Source organism: Pelophylax lessonae, assembly GCF_965119305.1.
Source record: "Pelophylax lessonae genome assembly, chromosome: 4".
Lineage (NCBI taxonomy): Eukaryota > Metazoa > Chordata > Amphibia > Anura > Ranidae > Pelophylax > Pelophylax lessonae.
Window position 1 is genome coordinate 231817443 of NC_138771.1, and position 19251 is coordinate 231836693.

Genomic DNA, 19251 nt, shown 5'->3' on the forward strand with positions numbered 1-19251 from the left:
CTTACTGTATGTAGCTAATCCATCCACAGTCCATTACAGCATACGGCAGCCAAATCGTTCTGTAAAAAATGGATTTTTGTAAGATCTTACCGTAAAATCCTTTTCTCTTAAGCTCATTGACAGACGTAGTCTTCTTGATTCTCAAGAGCTGGGTTATGTTGTCTCCGCAGGAGTAGGACTAGGCAGAAAGACAAAACGTTCTGGCTCCACCTTAGGGGCAGTCCCTGAGGGTATATCCTCCCTCTCTCTGCTACAGGGAATCAGTTCTGTTCTAAAGCAGTAACAGAGAATTTAACCCAACCCAACTCAATGATAGAGGGGCGGGTACTACGTCTGTCAATGAGCTTAAGAGAAAAGGATTTTATGGTAAGATCTTACAAAAATCCATTTTTCTCTATCGCTCATTGACAGACGTAGTCTTCTTGATTCTCAAGAGCTGGGACATCCAGAAGCAGTGCCACAAATGAGGGGTGGGATTGACAAAAATAAAAATCCAATCTAGAAGGCCCAACCGGTGCCAAACTAGAAGTTTTAAAGGCTCATTATAAACAAAGAATGAGACTCAAATAAAAATTCCAACGGATAAAACCCTCGAGGTAGACCACTGGTCTCCTCAAATGGCGGCCTGCAAAACCTTGCGGCCAAACGAGGCATCAGACGATGCCATTACATCAACTTTATAATGTTTTGTAAAGGTATGCACCGACGACCAGGTAGCCGCCTTGCACACCTGGACCACTGACGCCTGATGGCGAAAGGCCCATGACGCACTAAGTGCCCGAGTGGAGTGCGCCTTAACAGGGAACGGGGGCTCCCGACCCTTAATAGAATAAGCCTGTACTACCGTCTGTCTGATCCATCTGGAAATGGTCGCGGCAGATGCAGGCAACCCCTTTTTGGGTCCATCTGGGATCACAAAAAGTGAATCCGTCTTGCGAAACGAGTCTGTCGTTTTCAAGTATACCCTGATCGCCCGGACCACATCCAAGGAGTGTAAAGCAAACTCCCGAGGATGACTGGGCTTAGGACACAGGGAAGGTAACACAATTTCTTCATTCAGATGAAATTCTGAAACCACTTTTGGTAGGAAGGATGGATTCGGACGAAGAACCACCTTATCTCTATGAACCACCAGATATGGTGAACGACAAGATAATGCGGCCAGTTCTGACACCCTGCGTGCAGAAGTAATAGCCACCAAGAAGGCCACCTTCTGGGACAACGTAGGTAGAGGAATCTCCCTAATATCTTCAAAGGGAGGTTTCTGAAGAACCGACAACACTAAATTAAGATCCCAGGAGGGTAACGGCGCGTGCACTGGCGGAGCCAGATGTCGCACCCCCTGGATGAAATTCCGCACCAAGGAATGAGTAGCCAAAGGCTTCTGAAAGAAGATAGCTAATGCTGAGACCTGACCCTTGATAGTACTCAAGGCCAGTTTCTGCTCAACCCCTTGTTGCAGAAAAGCTAATATTCGACTAATCGAATAAGACCGAGGACGGAACCCCAAAGGTTCACACCATGCAATGTATGACTTCCATGTGCGATGATAAATCTTTCTGGAAGTCGCTTTCCTTGCTTCAACTAGAGTAGGAATAACTGAAGCTGACAATCCCTTGTCCTTCAGCACCTGGGTCTCAATAGCCAGGCCGTTAAAGCCAGCGATCGTAAAGCAGGATGGAAGATCGGCCCCTGAGACAGTAGGTCCTCCCTGAGAGGAAGTCTCCATGGGACATCCGCCACCAGTCTGACCACGTCGGCGTACCAAGCTCGACGAGGCCAGTCCGGAGCTACCAGAATTACTGGAATTCCTTCCTCCTCTATCCTGCGAAGAAGTCTTGGCAGTAACGCGAGAGGAGGGAAGGCATACATTAGCTGGTATTGCCCCCACGGGGCGATCAGTGCGTCTGCGGTTTCTGCTAGAGGATCGCGGGAGCGAGCCACGAATCTCTGAACTTTCCTGTTGAATCGAGATGCCAACAGATCCACATCCGGGGTGCCCCACCGTAGGCACAACTGGTGGAAAACGTCTGGATGGAGGGACCATTCCCCCTGATCCAGAGTCTGACGGCTGAGATAATCTGCCTGCCAATTCTCCACCCCCGGAATGAACACCGCAGAGATTGCTGGAACAAATCGTTCCGCCCAGCGAAGAATGCAAGCCACTTCTTTGGCCGCTCGGACACTCTTGGTGCCCCCCTGGTGATTGACATAAGCCACGGCCGTGGCATTGTCCGACTGGATCCGAACCGGGCTGCCCTGGAGCTGCTCAGTCCAGTGAATCAGACAAAGTCTGATCGCTCTCAGTTCCAATACATTTATCGGTAACCTGGATTCTTCCGGGGACCAAAGTCCCTGGACAGATAACTGACCGAGAATTCCTCCCCATCCGGATAGACTGGCATCCGTGGTCACTGTCGTCCAATATATTGGCAGAAATGACTTTCCCTGGCTGAGCATCGGAGACCGAAGCCACCAGACCAGAGACTCTCTGGTCTGTTTGCTCAATCGGATCTGATTGTCCAGGGATTCCGGATTCCGATTCCATCTGAGAAGAATCTCTTGCTGAAGAATTCGGGTATGGGACTGGGCAAATGGGACTGCTTCGAACGAAGCCACCATCAACCCCAGAACCCTCATGCAAGTCCGAAGGGAAGACCAGCTGTTGGACAGTAACAACTGGACTGCTGATTGAATCTTTCGGAGTTTCCCTACCGGAAGAAAAACTCTTGTCCTGACTGTGTCTAGAATTAGACCCAGATATTCGAGCCTCTGGGTGGGAACCAGAAATGACTTTTGCTTGTTCACCAGCCACCCGAATTCCTGTAAAGAAATCATAGTAATTTCTATGTTTTGTAGCAAGGTCTGAGGAGACTCTGCATGAAGCAGAAGATCGTCTAGGTAACCAAGGATCGATATGCCTCTTTGGCGCAGAAGTGCCAACATTGGGGCCAACACCTTCGTGAAGACCCGCGGAGCCGTGGCGAGACCGAAAGGTAACGCCACAAACTGATAGTGGTTCTCTTCTACGGAAAAGCGTAGAAACCGCTGATGTCCTGCGAAAATGGGAATGTGAAGATATGCGTCCTTGATGTCTATGGACGCTAGGACATCCCCTGGATGCAGGAAGGCTGCTACTGTGCGAATGGACTCCATTCTGAATCTTCTTATGTTGACAAAAGAATTGAGTGCCCTTAAGTCCAGAATTGGACGCACTTTGCCCTCTTTCCTGGGTATTGTAAATAGGTTTGAATAAAACCCTTGAAACCGTTCTGTCCAAGGAACGTGGACTACCACTCCTTGTTGTAGTAAATCTGTGACTGCTCTCCGCAGATCTTCCAAACGATCCGGGGATAGTCGGATATTGGAAGGGAAGAATCGCGCCGGTGGGAGAGATCGAAACTCGATCTTGTACCCTGACCTTATGACTTTGCAAACCCATTTGTCCGGGATTCTGGAAAGCCATGGATCCGGGAACCGGCGAAGACGTCCCCCCACCCCAGTTATGGGTGGGGGCGCACCTTCAGGCTTTGGACGGTTTATCTTCAGGTCTGGAGGGGGCGGGCTTTTGCTTGCCCGACCAATGACCCCTGACGCCTCCTGCAGGAGCTTTGGAGGACTTAATTTTTTCACCCGCGGGACGAAAAAACCTCTTGTGAGCAGAAAAAGAAGGCCCTCGTCTTTGACGAGTTCCTTTACCTTTAAAATTTTGCGGTAAAAAGGTGCTCTTTCCACCCGTGAGATCCTTAATGATCTCATCTAAGTTGGCTCCAAATAGACGCTCTCCTAAAAAGGGGATATTAGCCAATGCTTTTTTGGAACCTTGGTCGGCTAACCAACCTTTTAGCCACAGTGTACGCCTGAGAACCACTGCTGAGACTGATGCTCGCGCCAATAATGGAGTGGCGTCTAACGTAACCCCTGTATCATTTGCTCACCATACCGAACCGACAGGCACCCTCTCTTCACAATACCCTCTCCACCGGGGTGGGGGTTTGTGGACCACTCCGGACGCCTCGACTCTCTGGTTCCTGGCGTCCAAGCGAGACTTTTAACTCGCAAGGTCAGTCCCTCCACTGGGACTCCGTCGCGGCCGACCCAGCGCGGAGCTCTGGTCTGCACGCGCTCGTAGGCAGAAACCGGGGTGACCACTGGATCTCAACATCCAGCCCGTCGCCCGGCCCCGCATACTTACTTGAATGTGTCGCGGCCGACCAAGCGCAATGCCATGGTCTGCGCGCGCTCGTAGGCCGGCTGGGGTGACCACAAGTGTCGCCCAGTCCGGCATTTTTGCTTGAAGATCTCACAGGAAAAACACTGGAGAAAAACTACCTAAAAATGTCTTTTTCTAAAGAAAAAAGTCTTGCCAGGACCAAAAGATCCCAGCAAGGAACTTAGGTCCTTACTCCTGACTAGACAGAAAAAAACTGATTCCCTGTAGCAGAGAGAGGGAGGATATACCCTCAGGGACTGCCCCTAAGGTGGAGCCAGAACGTTTTGTCTTTCTGCCTAGTCCTACTCCTGCGGAGACAACATAACCCAGCTCTTGAGAATCAAGAAGACTACGTCTGTCAATGAGCGATAGAGAAATGGAAATTGTTTGGGCTATACAGTGGGGAAAATAAATAATTGATTCCCTGCTGATTTTGTAAGTGTGCCCACTTACAAAGAAATAAAGGGTCTATAATTTCTATCAAAGGTTTATTTTAAATGATAGATATAGAATATCAACCAAAAATCCAGAAGAAAACATGATACAAATGTTATAAATTGAGTTGCAGTTCAGTGAGTAAAATAAGTATTTGATCCCCAAGCCAAACATGACTTGGTGGAGAAACCCTTGTTGGCAAGCACAGAGGTAAGACGCTTCTTGCAGTTGGTTACCAGGTTTGCACCAATCTCAGGAGGGATTTTGATCCACTCTTCTTTACAGATATTCTCCTTAAGGTTTTTGGCTGTTACTTGGGAACTCAAAGTTTCAGCTCCCTCCAAACATTTTTTATAGGATTAAGGTCTGCAGACTGGCAAGACCATGTGCTCCTTCCTGAGCCATTTCTTTGTTGCCTTTGGGGTATGTTTTGGGCCATTGTCATGCTGGAAGAACCATCCACGAACCATCTTCAGTGTTTTGGCTGAGGAAAGAAGGTTCTCATTCAAGATTTTACAATACATTTTCCCGTCTATTGGCCTCTCAATGCCGCAATGTCAGTCTGTACCTTTAGCAGAGAAACAGCCCCAAAGCATAATGCTTCCACCTTCATGCTTGACTGTAGGGATGGCATTCTTAAGGTCATAGTTAGCGTTTTTCTTTCTCCAAACACGACAAGTCCAGTTAATGCCAAAGAGCTCACGTTTGGTCTCATCTGACCACAGCACTATCTCCCAATCCTTCTGAATCATTTAAATGTTCATTGGCAAACTTCAGATGGGCCTGGTCACGTATTGTGTTACCAATGGTTTGTTTGGTTACTGTGGTCCCAACTGCCTTGAGGTCATTCACAAGCTCCTCCCGTGTAGTACTGGGCTGATCCCTCACTTTTCTCATGATCGTCCTTACCCCATGAGGCAGAATCTTGCATGGAGCTCCAGACTAAGGGCGATTTATAGCTTTTTTTGTATTTCTTCCATTTGCGAATCCTCGCTCCAACAGTTGCCTCCGTCTCACCAAGCTTCTTGCTTATGGTCTTGTAGCCCATTCCAGTCTTATGCAGGTCTACAATCTTGTCCCTGATATCCTTTGACAGCTCTTTGGTCTTGCCCATGATGGTGAGGTTTGAATAGAAGAAAGAGATTCTGTGGACAGGTGTCTTTTATACATAGAACTGACAGGACCACTTTGTGTATCACATGAGCACATACTGTAGCCAGTCTGTGGGAGCCAGAATTATTGTTGGTTGGTAGGGGATCAAATACTTATTTTACTCACTGAACTGCAACTCAATTTATAACATTTGTATCATGTGTTTTTTCCGGGTTTTTTAGTAGATATTTTTTCTATTTAAAATAAACCTATGATAACAATTTTAGACCGTTTGTTTTTTTGCAAGTGGGCAAACTTACAAAATCTGCAGGGGATCAAATAAATATTTTTCCCACTGTACTACTATATTTAACGAGAAATTAACCTGAAATTCACTGAAGCAAAACATCCTGTTTCTTTTTTCTAGAGTGAATTTTACCTATAATTATACAAAAATACACTAAGGTTTAGTAAAACCAGGATTAAGATTTTACTAAGCCCCTGAAGTATTTTTCACAGCAACAAAGGAGAATGCACTCTAGGGAAGAAAATCAGGATGTCTACATTCCAGCCTTACCTGCCATACCAAGAATTGGAGGAGGAAATCTGTCCACGGGGATCAAAGTCCACCAAACATTAAAAAAAAAAAAACATTTTAAACTAAATTCTGTTTTCAAAAAGGATTTTTGCTGTATCTGTAAAATCCTTTTCTTGAAGTAACAGTACAAGACAGGATTTTAGTAATAACCGTTGATTATAGGCGATTGGATGATTGGACACCTTTGTTAAAAAAAAGAAAAGCTGCAGAAAAACCTCTCTATAACCCTTCCCACTCTCAGCTATCCCCAGTTTTGTACCAAACAATAGGGAGATCTGAAAGTGTGGCAACAGACATATGTCCTGTACCGTACTCAAAGAAAATGATTTTACAAGTATGTTAACCACTTAAGCCCTGGAGGATTTGGCTGCTCAAAGACCAGGCCCTATTTTGCGAATTCGGCACTGCGTGACTGTAACAGACAATTGCGTGGTCGTGCGACGCTGTACCCAAATTAAATTGATGTTCTTTTTTCCCCACAAACAGAGCTTTCTTTTGGTGGCATTTTATCACCCCTGCGATTTTTACTTTTTGCGCTATAAACAGAAAAAGAGCGACAATTTTGAAAAAATAACAATATTTTTCACATTTTTTTATATGAAATCCCCCCCCAAAAAATGTAAAAATCAAAATTTTTTAACATTTTAGGCCAATTTGTTTTCTGCTACATATTTTTGGTGAAAAAAAATCGCAATAAGCGTATTTTGATTGGTTTGCGCAAAAGTTATTGCGTTTACTAACTACGGGAAAGATTTATGTCATTTTTATTGTTTTTTTTTGTTTAACTAGTAATGGCGGCGATCTGCTTTTTTTTTTTTTTGCGGGACTGCGACATTGTGGCGGACAGATCGGACCCTTGACTGACATTTTTGCCACTTTTAGGGGTACCAGTGACATTACTACAGTAATCAGTGCTAAAAATATGCACTGTTACTGTAAAAATGACACTGGCAGGGAAGGGGTTAACTTTATTGGTGATCAAGTGGTTAAGTGTGTCCCTAGGGGTGTTATTCTAACTTTCAGAGGGCGTGGCTGGTTAGATCATCACAGAGACATACAATCCTACATAGCAGGATCGTATAGCCTCAGTAATGATCTAAGGGAGAATGACAGACGGCTGTGTTAACATCAGCTGTCCGTCTTTCTCCCTCTCCTGAGCTCGCTCGCGAGTAGCCGGCGGACATCGGAGCCGCCGGTCACACGCGCGGGGAAGGCGGGGAACCGGCATTAGCGCGTGCTCGCCCCCTACAGGCTCGTGGGCGAGTGACGTACCCATACCTCACTTTGCCCAGGAGAGGCTGACTGCCGCAGTACATAGTCGTGCGGCAGTCGGCAAGTAGTTAAAATCCTACTTCTTTAAGGTCTACAATAAGGGACCAACACAGCAGATAGTAGGTTTTGCAGATGATTTACTTTTCTTTCTCACCTTTGCCAAAACCTCCTTACTTAAGCTGGATACCCACTATCCAACTTTTGTGGTTAGATTTCTTTCAGATTTACCTTTTCTATGTAGTGCTAGGGCCTGCCAGATTGCATACAAATTGAAAGTGTTTAGGTTTGACCTCATATTATATGGTTTTGGTAAGTCTAAAGGAAAAAGTCTTCAGAAAATCTTATAGTGTGTATGGCTCATTAGTCTTCTGACAGAACTTGGAACCTAAGTTGCATTATCCAACTTTAAAGAGGAGCTCCAGTCTCCTCCAAAAACATTAAGTCATCAGCTACAAATACTGTAGCTGCTAACTTTTCTTATAAGGACACTTACCTGTTCAGGAATCCAGCGATGTCAGCACTCTGATTCTTCAATCGGCTTCAGGTGCAGGCGCCAGCTTCTTAGGTAAGGGAAACAGTAGTGAAGTTTTCCGACCTCACAGCGGGTCTCCTACTGTGCATGCACGAGTCATGCTGCAGTTTGTGAATAATCCCCCACTCTGCTGGGACCTGTGAGTGCCAAAGGGTTGCAGGGTGAAGGAGGAGGGGCCGAACATCCTCGTAGATCATCGTGGTAAAATGACCCAGAAGCAGGAGCGGGTACCTGTCAAAACCAGGTACCTGTTCCACCTTCCCCAAAAAAGTGCCAAATGTGGCAGTGGCAGGAGGAGGGGGGTGGAGGGTGCAAACAAGCAGAGCTTCCCCTTTTGGGTGGAGCTCTGCTTTTAGATCAATCTAAGGCCCTAAACCTTAATATCTCTCAAAAGTCCATTTCAGTCCATTCCCCATTTAGGCCCCTTTCACACTTGTGCGACTTGTCCTGCAACTTGGACTGCAACATCAGATGACGAGTCATGTCCCATAATTTCCAATGAGAAATCGTTCATATCTGTGTAACTTCAAGTCGCAGTGACTTCGAAGCAGAGCCTGCACTACTTTGGTCTGACTCTGATGCGACTTGAAATTACACAGGCATTGCTTCAAGTTGCAGCAAAGTTATGCAACTTTCAGGTCACACAAGTGTGAAAGGGGCCTTAGCCTCAGTTCACACTAGAACATGGTGCTGAAAACCCACCATCCGTGCATGTTTCCTGCCCCTAGTTTAAAATTCACTGCCTTTGTAATCTGCAGCCAGGGTCAGTAGGGTCAGATAACCATACCCCAAATGCAGGTTGAAAATGCAGTGCATCTGCCTGCACCAACTTGATTGGTACAAAAGTACCATGCAATCTGGTTGCAGTGCATTTCCAAAAATAATGGATAAACTACTTTGGTGCGATTTGAGTCCATTCCCTATGCCAGGAGTCAGAAGATGCTATAATAATTTCTACTATTGGGTCAGTTCGATGCCATGAGGATCACTGGAATGCACTCAAACTTGATCCTGCAAATAAGAAGAGGAAGTGGCTGTAGAGGAAGACAGGCATAGATCAAGTGGAACTGATCCCACAGGGTCACCAAAGCATTTCCTGAGAAGGCACGAGGGTCTCTGGACCTGCCAAAAAATATGTCTAACTTGTTGCTGAACCTGCCAGAAAATTTCCCAACAGGAGGGAAGCAATGACTGACCTAGTAGTTTCCATGTGGAACTTCAAGTTTCAGGTGGAACTTGGGCAATAACTCCCTGTGAGAGAAGCTGCTGAAAAGCAGCTTGGAGATCTGTCTGTCTTTGCAAAGTGGAAGGCAAATTGGAAAGCATGAAGCAGTAAGGAGATAGAATCTGAAACTACAGTTTTCTAGGCTCTGGTGTCCCACTCTGTGTTGCAAAGTTTGGTAATAAGCAATGCTTATATTATTACACAGCTCTAAACTACATGGCATGAGACTCTTTATCAAGCATTACTTCTGCACCTGCCCTTTCTTCCTGTTTTCATATTGGTGACCCCTTAATAGAACTGAATTTAAGGGTTCAAAGGAAAGGCCAGCCTCCCCTGACCCTAAGAAACCACACATATCTCGGGCTAGCGCAGTCTGATGATATAAGCCAGGGGAAATAGCAGGCCACAACAGTAGCTACAGACTCTGCCCACTGTCCCCTCTCTGCAGGAGGATGGAGACTACCTGCTGCAGGACATGGAGAGCTTATCCCCTTTAAATTTGTGTGCACATGGACTGGGTGAGACAGCTTTCTTGTGATTGTATGTATGGCGTGAGCTTGTTTGCGTGTATAGTTTATGTTTGTGTATGTATGACAGGGCTATGCATATACAGTATCACAAAAGTGAGTACACTCCTCACATTTTTGTAAATATTTTATTATATCTTTTCATGTGACAACACTGAAGAAATTACACTTTGCTAAAATGTAAAGTAGTGAGTGTACAGCTTGTATAACAGTGTAAATTTGCTGTCCCCTCAAAAAAACTCAACACACAGCCATATATGTCTAAACCGCTGGCAACAAAAGTGAGTACACCCCCAAGTAACCATATTGGGCCCAATTAGCCATTTTCCCTCCCCGGTGTCATGTGACTCATTAGTGTTAAAAGGTCTAAGGTTGAATGTTAAATGCAGGTGTGTTAAATTTGGTGATATCGCTCTGACTCTCTCATACTGGTCACTAGAAGATCAACATGGCACCTCATGGCAAAGAACTCTCTGAGTATCTGAAAAAAAGAATTGTTACTCTACATAAAGATGGCCTAGGCTATAGGAAGAGTGCCAAGATCCTGAAACTGAACTGCAGCACCCGTGACCAAGACCATACAGCGGTTTACCAGGACAGGTTCCACTCAGAACAGGCCTCACCATGGTCAACCAAAGAAGTTGAGTGCACATCCTCAGCATCAAATCCACAGGTTGTCTTTGGGAAATAGACATTTGAGTGCTGCCAGCATTGCTGCAGAGGTTGAAGGGGTGGGGGGTCAGCCTGTCAGTGCTCAGACCATACGCCCCACACTGCATCAAATTGGTCTTCATAGCTGTCGTCCCAGAAGGAAGCCTCTTCTAAAGGTGATGCAAAAGAAAGCCCACAAACAGTTTGTCAAAGACAAGCAGACTAAGGACAAGGATTACTGGAGCCATGTCCTGTGACCTGATGAGTCCAAGATAAACGTATTTGGTTCTGATAGTGTCAAGCGTGTGTGGCAACAACTAGGTGAGGAGTACAAAGACAAGTGTGTCTTGCCTACAGTCAAGCATGGTGGCGGGAGTGTCATGGCCTGGGGCTGCATGAGTGCTGCCGGCACTGGGGAGCTACAGTTCATTGAGGGAACTATAAATGCCAACATGTACTGTGACATACTGAAGCAGACCACGATTCCCTCCCTTCGGAGACTGGGCCGAAGGGCAGTATTCCAACATGATAAAGACCCCAAACACACCTCCAAGATGACCACTGCCTTACTAAAGAAGCTGAGGGTAAAGGTGATGGACAGGCCAAGCATGTCTCCAGACCCAAACCCTATTTAACATCTGGGGTCTCCAACATCCACCAGCTCCGTGATGTTGTCATGGAAGAGTGGAAGAGGACTCAAATGGCAACCTGTGAAGCTCTGGTGAACTCCATGCCCAAGAGGGTTAAGGCAGTGCTGGAAAATAATGGTGGCCACACAAAATATTGACACTTTGGGCCCAATTTGCACATTGTCACTTAGAGGTGTACTCACTTTTGTTGCCAGCGGTATAGACATTAATGGCTGTGTGTGGAGTGATTTTGAGGGGACAGCAAATTTACACTGTTATACAAGCTGCACACTCACTACATTACATTGTAGCAAAGTGTCATTTCTTCAGTGTTGTCACATGAAAAGATATAATAAAATATTTACAAAAATATGAGGGATGTACTTACTTTTGTGAGATACTGTATATGCGCATCGGTGTATAGTTCAGACTTTGTTTGCCTCTATGCATAGTGAAGGGCTATATGCATGTTTGTGTTGCAGAATGCCTGGACTGTAGGCTTAGGATACTTTCCGGGTTGTGGCTTTTGGAATACACCTCACCTGCAGGTTTTCTGTGCTAACTTTTGTTTTCTGCATCTTCCAAGCAAAGGAGAATGAAGTTAAAGTGGCGGCAGTCTGTGGCACAGGTTTGCTCCAGGGCAGCTGAACAGGAATTGATGGTGTCCGTTGACTCCTCCAGGGTGACCACACTGGCATCCAGGTTGGAGACTTCCTGCCTGACATCTGTAGTTCCTATCTGCAGGGTTCCCTCTACTCTTTGCACCACAGATTTCATGTCCATCTGTGTGGGGAGGGAATCTAGATCTTGCCTGGTCGGCCGTGCACAGAGGATAGTTTTAAGGTGTTTCTGGCAACAGACATAAATTATTTCCTGTGGTGCATTGTGATTGTAACAATCTATCACTGACGGTACTCCTCAGACTGACTGGAGTATTGTTGAGTGGGTGTGAAGAGTTGCCCAAGTTAAATATATGTTAGACATCATCCTCCTCACAGACACTTGTTAATGACTCCAACTGCAATCTAACAACATCAACGGCCTTGCGGATCAGTTTATTGTGTCTATTAATGTGAGCCACACTAAGCCTGTTTCCCCAACATGCCACTGCATACTGGCCACCACAAACTTATAAAACATCTTCAGCATTGTCCGCCACATGTTTAAAGACCTCAGCCTGCTGAAAAAATAAGGAAGCTCTGGCCCTTTCAGTAGAGTACTTCAATGTCCTTACTCTAGTCCAGTTTATTATCTATGTGCACCCCAAGATACTATTGATATTGATTGAAGATATTATCTGCTACATCAATGCCAAATTCTCAAATTAAGCAGGGGTCACAGAAGCCTTCCTTCTTCTTAAATCCACAACCAGCTCTTTTGTCTTAGTCACATTTGGATACAGATAAATATTCTCACACCATCTGACAAAGTTCTCCACCACAGTTCTATTCTCAGTCTCTTCACCGTCACCAATGCATCCCACCACTGCAGAGGTATCTGAAAACTTTTTTGACCATACTTCTCTTCTGGTTTACAGGAGTGCACTTATTTCTGCAGTCTTGTGACCCAGATTCAGAAGAAAGCAGGTTAAAAGTCGCTGTCGGCTGACATCATAGAGCCAGCAAAGGCTCTGGAAGGATCCCAACTTTCATTTGCTCAAAGCTAACCAAGAACTGCACTATCAGTGGCCATGTTATCACTGAGTTCTCAGTCTTAAAGCAATTGGTGGACTGCTGCACCATTGGACTGAAGCTGAACCGCTATAGGTGAGTATGGGTGCTTATTTTTTGATTTCCCACACTTCTTTTTTAACTTTTTTATTTTTAATCTTTCATCTGAAGCAATGTAAGGCCCCCTTCACACTTGTGTGACTTGTCCTGCGACTTTGGACTGCAAAGTCGCATGACAAGTCATACTCCACGATTTCCAATGTGTACCGTTCATATCTGTGCGACTTCAAGTTGCAACAACTTCAAAGTTGTCCCTGCACTACTTTGGTCAGACTTTGATGCGTTTTGAGGTTCATAGACATAGGCATTGCTTCAAGTCCAGTCAAAATTGCATCAAAATCGTGCGACGATTAGGTCACACAAGTGTGAAAGGGGCCTAAAGGAAACTCACACTGAAATTTAAGTTTAAAGCCCAGCTCCAGGCACAGACATTTTTGGCAGTTCTTATGTGTAAACAAATGTTACCTCTCTTTAGGTATAAGCCCCCGTTCACATTAGGTCGCTCCGACTTCGGAGGCGACCTGTGAAGTCGCGTGCAGCGCAACTTCGGCGCGACTTGCACGGACTTCACATAATGGAAGTCAATGCAAGTCGCCTCCAGGTCGCCCGAAGTAGTACAGGACCCTTTTTCTAAGTCGGAGCGACTTGTGTCGCTCCTATTAGAACGGCTCCTTTACTACACAGTGGGAGCGACGGTGCACGACTTGTCAGGCTGACCAAGTCGCCTGACAAGTTGTGCCAGTGTGAATGGACTCTTAAAAAATGTAAAAATACAAATTGTTTACATAACACACAGCATTTTGGGAATAGCCAAAGAGAGAGGGGGCGGATAAACAATATTAGTTCTTCGGTCCATGTGACAAAAAGCTCTAGCAGAGGGAGAGAAGTATACTAACGTAAAGAAAAGTAGTGGAATTAAAATACAGTGCCGCAATGTGGACATTTATTACACCTGAGCAGAGGTAATATTTGTTTACACATAGGAACTGACAAAAATCTTTGGGTCGTCTTTAGCTTTGAAAATACAGTTAAATGATCAGTATTTAGGTATGAAATGTACACCTGCAAAAACTATATAGCAACTCTATCTGTTTGACCTGGCAGACTCTAAAAGCAGAATTCTGACACTGGCTAAGGTTACACTGGAGTTTTTTGGGCTTGTGAATTTCTTCAGTTAATAACACTTCTTTGATTTTATGAGACAAGATTATCTTCTCCCAAAAGATGCGACATGTAGTTCCCTCATCTGACAAGATCAGAGCTTTAACACTGACTTCCATGCAAAGATAATAGAACATTTGCCAACTCAGTCAGGAATTTGAACACTGCAATTTTCATTTACAAAAAAGACAGGAATGAAAATCTCTCAGATGAGCCTCGCTAAAGAGAATTTTGCTGTTTGACTTGAATAATCCACCTGTTGCACTGCGCCCTTGAGGACTGCTGGAAAATACACTTTCGGGTCCCCCTGAGTTACTGTTAGCAACTCTGGTATACACAATTTAACACTTTACTTGTTGGCTCAGTCAATGATCAGTCCAGGGATTTGTAGTTTTTGATTTTATTTTAAATAGGGATGGGAGAAGGGAATAGTGGGACACTCCAGATTAACTATTCACAAGATATGAGGACTCCTGTCTGATGATGCAGCCAGGCAGCTGATTTCACCCTGCCACTAGGTGAATTTGGGTTAAGTCTCTATCCAGAAGACTTAATGAACTATTTCTCTTCAGGATACTCTCCTAGTATCCCCTTTTCACTTGCCACCCCTCCTCTGACTATCCTATTCCAGGGTGGCCCCCCTCAGGTCAGGCCACTAGACATGAATCCCTGTACACACGACACTGTTTTTCGAGGGTCTCCAGTGTCTCTCCCCCTCTAGTCAGTTCTCCTGGACCTCTGGGTTCAGTTCCGTTCCTTTGATCCCCAGGCCGACCGCCTGCGACCATGTGCCACCACTACAGAGGAGGAGGCAGCCGCCACCCTTCCTCCAGGACCCTGCTCATCAGCCAAAGACCCCGCAGCACATGTGCTCCTGGCTTTTATACAGTATCCCAGAATGCACAGAGAAAGCCTGTCTCCACCAATCACCAGGACTGTATCAAAGCCTATGTATCCATTGGTCAGGTTTCCTCCCACTGTCCAATATGCCTCCCTATTAGACCAGTGTGAAACACTCTCTAGAACCAATGGATCACATACTGGGCACACTGAGCAGACCTAACTCACAAATCCTGCTCTCTGGTCAGCAGAAAGCAACAGATTTGCCTGCTGCTCCTCTGATAGGCAGACAGAGCCAAAAACTATACTCTCTCACTAGCACCTACCAAGGAGGGTGAAACACACCTTTCGTGAGATCCACAAAACAAAAACACAAATACAACATAGTGTCTGCCAAGCGATAAAACATAGAACTGGTTTATCATTGCACTCAAAATGCAAAATGTAAATAATCTTATAAAGTTTACAATCCACCTGTGTGACCTTGACTTCCCAAGAATGCAATCAGCTGTGCCTAGTGCATTGATGCCATGAGGGTGGTAGAGCCTTAAGTCAACACTAAAAACATTTCCATCTAGATTAGGACAGACCTTCTGGTTTATTGGGCAGCGGCTAACATCAGTAATGCTTTAAATATATAAAAATAAAAAAAATTAAGATCACCTGCAGTTCTTTTATTGTCTAGTCATTTATTGTATCTACAGTGGAATTTTTAGTAGGAGAAAAGAAGCTAGTGAGAAACAAGATAAAATAATAAAACTGAGTGGATATAACAGACCTGCCAAATGTACTGTACAAGAGATAAGAAGTAAGAAGCCACAAATATCATTACGCACAAAGCAGCTTTGCTGTGCTAATATTTTTCCAGCAGTATGAAGCAAAGCACATCTCATGAGGCTTTTAGTGATTTCTATGTATGAAATGAGCCCATTCTACCTTTTTTATTCCAGAGGCAGTTTTTGGTGATTACATGGCTGAGTAGCCTAAATTTTAGGTACGACCTGTGAACCTGGGTTACTAAGGCTAAGTTCATACTGGCATTAAAAGCAGGCATTGGAGGGGTGTTAAAGTTAGGGGGGGGGGGGCGGCCGTGGCATGCTTAACAACCCATGAGTCATCAGCGGTCAGCGGGTTTCCCTGCTGACAGCTGAATGTAAATAAAAAGTTGCAATAAAAAAAAAAAAAAAAAACAGGGAAAAAAACGGCAGGGGATCAAAATCATACCAGGCCTCAAACCATACCAGGCCCTTATCCGAGCATGCAACTTGGAAGGTCAGGAAATTGAAGGGAAGAGTGAGCGCCCCCTCCTGAACCATAAAAGGCCACATGCCCTCAACATTAGGGGGGGTGTGCTTTGGGGCAGGGGGGCTCTGCACCTTGTCCGCATGAGTAGGGGTACAATGTACATACTCATTCACATGGCGGGCCAGGATCTGGGGGCCCCCCTAATAAAGCCCCCTGCCTGCAGACTGCCACAACCACCGGCAAGGGTTGTGGGGAAGAGAGGCTCTTGCCCCCATCATGAAGGAACAAGGTGGTTTAGGGTGAGTGGCTCAGAGCCCCCCCCCCCGAAGCAACCCCCCCCATGTTGAAGGCATGTGACCTTGTGTGGGTAAGGAGGGGGGGGCGCTCGCTCGTCCCCTCCTTTTCCAGAGCTGCAGGGCTGCATGCTTGGATAAGGGTCTGGTATGGATTTTGGGTTTGGGGGGGCCCACACCATTTTTGCCCGCTCCTTAGCAATCAGCTATTGTAGGCATTTGTGTTGTGGTTTTAACAAGCCCAAAACGCTACAGCGTTTGGGGGAGCATTTTTAAAGCTCATTAAATGCTTATCAATCACACATATTAATGCGCATTAACGCTAAAGGCGCGTTTTTATAAGCGTCAGTATTTTGAGCAAGTGTGAACAAGCCCCTAAAAGCTGAAATCCAGGCAGATAAATTACTGCAATGTTTATAAATAAATCTTTTTTTTTTTTTTTTTTAAATGCAAACAGTGCATAAACTCAAATTTTAATTGCTATAAACCTCTGCAGTTTATTGATCATCACAGCTAAGACTGGAGAAGGAAAAGCAGCACAAAAAGCCAATACGTTGGGTTGTAATTTACATTTGCTAGCAAGAAATATGCTGGCAGGAGAGGAGGACAGAGTAACAAGAGAGATAAGCTCATGAGTGGGCTCATTTCATTTTACAGTCCAGTCAAAATCCAGGGGACAGATAAGACCCGTAAGCTTTACTTAAAGTGGTACTAAAGGCAGAAGGTTTTTTTTTTTTACCGTAATGCATTCTATGAAGATAACAAAAACCTTTTGTGTGAGCAGTCCCCCTCATAGTGATCTAAGCACCATCTCGATCCAGCGATGTTGCAGGAGAGACTTGGCTGTCTTGGCTCCCTTCTGATTGGCTGAGACACAGCAGAGGGCACCATTGGCTCCCGCTGCTGTCAATCAAAGTCAGTGAGCCAATAAGGAAAGGGGACGGGGCCATGCCAGGGCTTTGTGTCTGAATGGACACACAGAGCAGCGGCTCATGCTTGCTATGGGGGTGGGAGGGAGGGCCCAGGAGCGCTGGCGAGGGACTGGAGAAGAGAAGTATCTGAGCTGCTCTGTGCAAAACCACTGAACAGAACAGGTAAGTATAACATGTTTGTTATTTTTAAACAAAAAAGCAAACTAGACTTTAGTATCACTTTAAAGAGATATATGGCTTTTCAAGAAAATAAAAATGTATACTCACTTATGTGGATGCAGCATCAATCCAATGCTGCATGTGTCCCCTTTCAGAGAACTAAGTGATCAAACACTGCTGTTTTTCCCTCCGCTCTGAGCAGAGAGCAGTGATTGTCAGTGCAGCACCCATAGCAACAATGATTAAAGTGAGAATAGTTTAGATACTCACACAAGCCTGTGCACATCCTCCTCTATTTGGTTTGTTTGATTGAAAAGGCTGATTATTGGGCTTGTTTCTGGTACCTTGCACCAATGGCCATCAATGTTTCAAAAATGATTCAATGTATAAAATTCATAATAACTGGGCTCATGGCCATTTCTATTTTAGAGTTATGGAAAAAAAGAATCTACTGTATAAAAGGATCAAGTAAAAAGGCAACAACTGTTTAAAAAAAGAAAAAAAAAAAGCCCAAATGCAATTTATTTGTATGCTGTTATCTTAAAATGTTTGAGCTCTCTACCCTGTCCACAGGCAGTAGTGTAAACAACCAGGAATGACACCAGGAAGTAAAAAGAAGACAGAAAGATCATATTGTGACCATGGCTTCAGTTGTGTAAAATGGGCATTTGGATAGTTTTTGTTTTATACCAGAGATTAGTTGGAGGGTTGGGTGTTGAGGGGTTTGCTAGAATTGTGGAGATGGGCCTTAAAGCACATTCACCAAGAAGATTCACCTGCAGTGAATAGTTTAGTAAATATTGGATTAATTGATTTATACATATTTTCCTAAGTTTGTTAAGGCATACTTTAAAAAAAGCATTTCTATTACATTTCTTGTAGAACTCTCTGTATGGGAAAGGGGTGCAGGATGAACTGCACAGAGGTAACATTTTATCAGTAGAAGAGAAAAGTTTTGATAGAAGTACAAATGACATATAACAGGCACAACTTATACCACTTCCATGTCTACCAGAAGACTATTCCCTCTGTGTATTTGCCATGCTCCTAAAGCAAGGTCTGTGTACTTACAGCTACAAAATCACTCACTCTCATGCTGAAAGGGAGCCCAACAGCTGTGCTCAGCATTATACATTGGTGAATTGTAAGCTCATAAGTCTCTCATAGATTTTTTTCACAGTTCCATGAATCTTACACACTATATTTAGGAGCTGCATCTTTGTTCTTTATCTCGTCTAATTAATTAATAAAATAACCTTTTTTGTTCTACTTATCTTTAGGATCACAGGAGTACATTTACTATTGTACCCCTGTGATCCAGGGTCAGCTGATTATGGCTATTGCCCACTATCAGTTGACAGGGCAGAGCCATAACAGAAATGGGAAGGATCCCAATAATATTGTTAGGATCCACCCAGTTACCTGATTGACAGCTGGCTCCACCTTTCAGCATGTGGCTGAGAGCCAGAGACAAATTCACTTACCTCTGCTCAGATGGAAGCTAGTGAGCGCTGGCAGAGCAGAGTGGAGAGCAGTGACTGACACTTAGCGTTTTCCACTTCAAGCAGACCAAGAGCTGACTGATCAGTGGTCATGTGACCGCTCAGCTCTCAGTCTCAGTGTGGGACAGCTGCAGCGTTGCACTTATGCTTCAGCATGAAGATGAGTAAGTATGTTTGTTTTTTTAATAATCCCACACTTGTCCTTTAGCACAAAA

General features: G+C 44.8%; 1 protein-coding gene across 3 annotated transcripts in view; it reads right to left on the bottom strand.

Annotated features, from left to right (window-relative positions):
- MDFIC (MyoD family inhibitor domain containing) overlaps positions 1-19251 on the bottom strand; it is a 236515-nt gene that overhangs the window by 10494 nt on the left and 206770 nt on the right. The gene's annotated exons all lie outside the window — the stretch shown is intronic.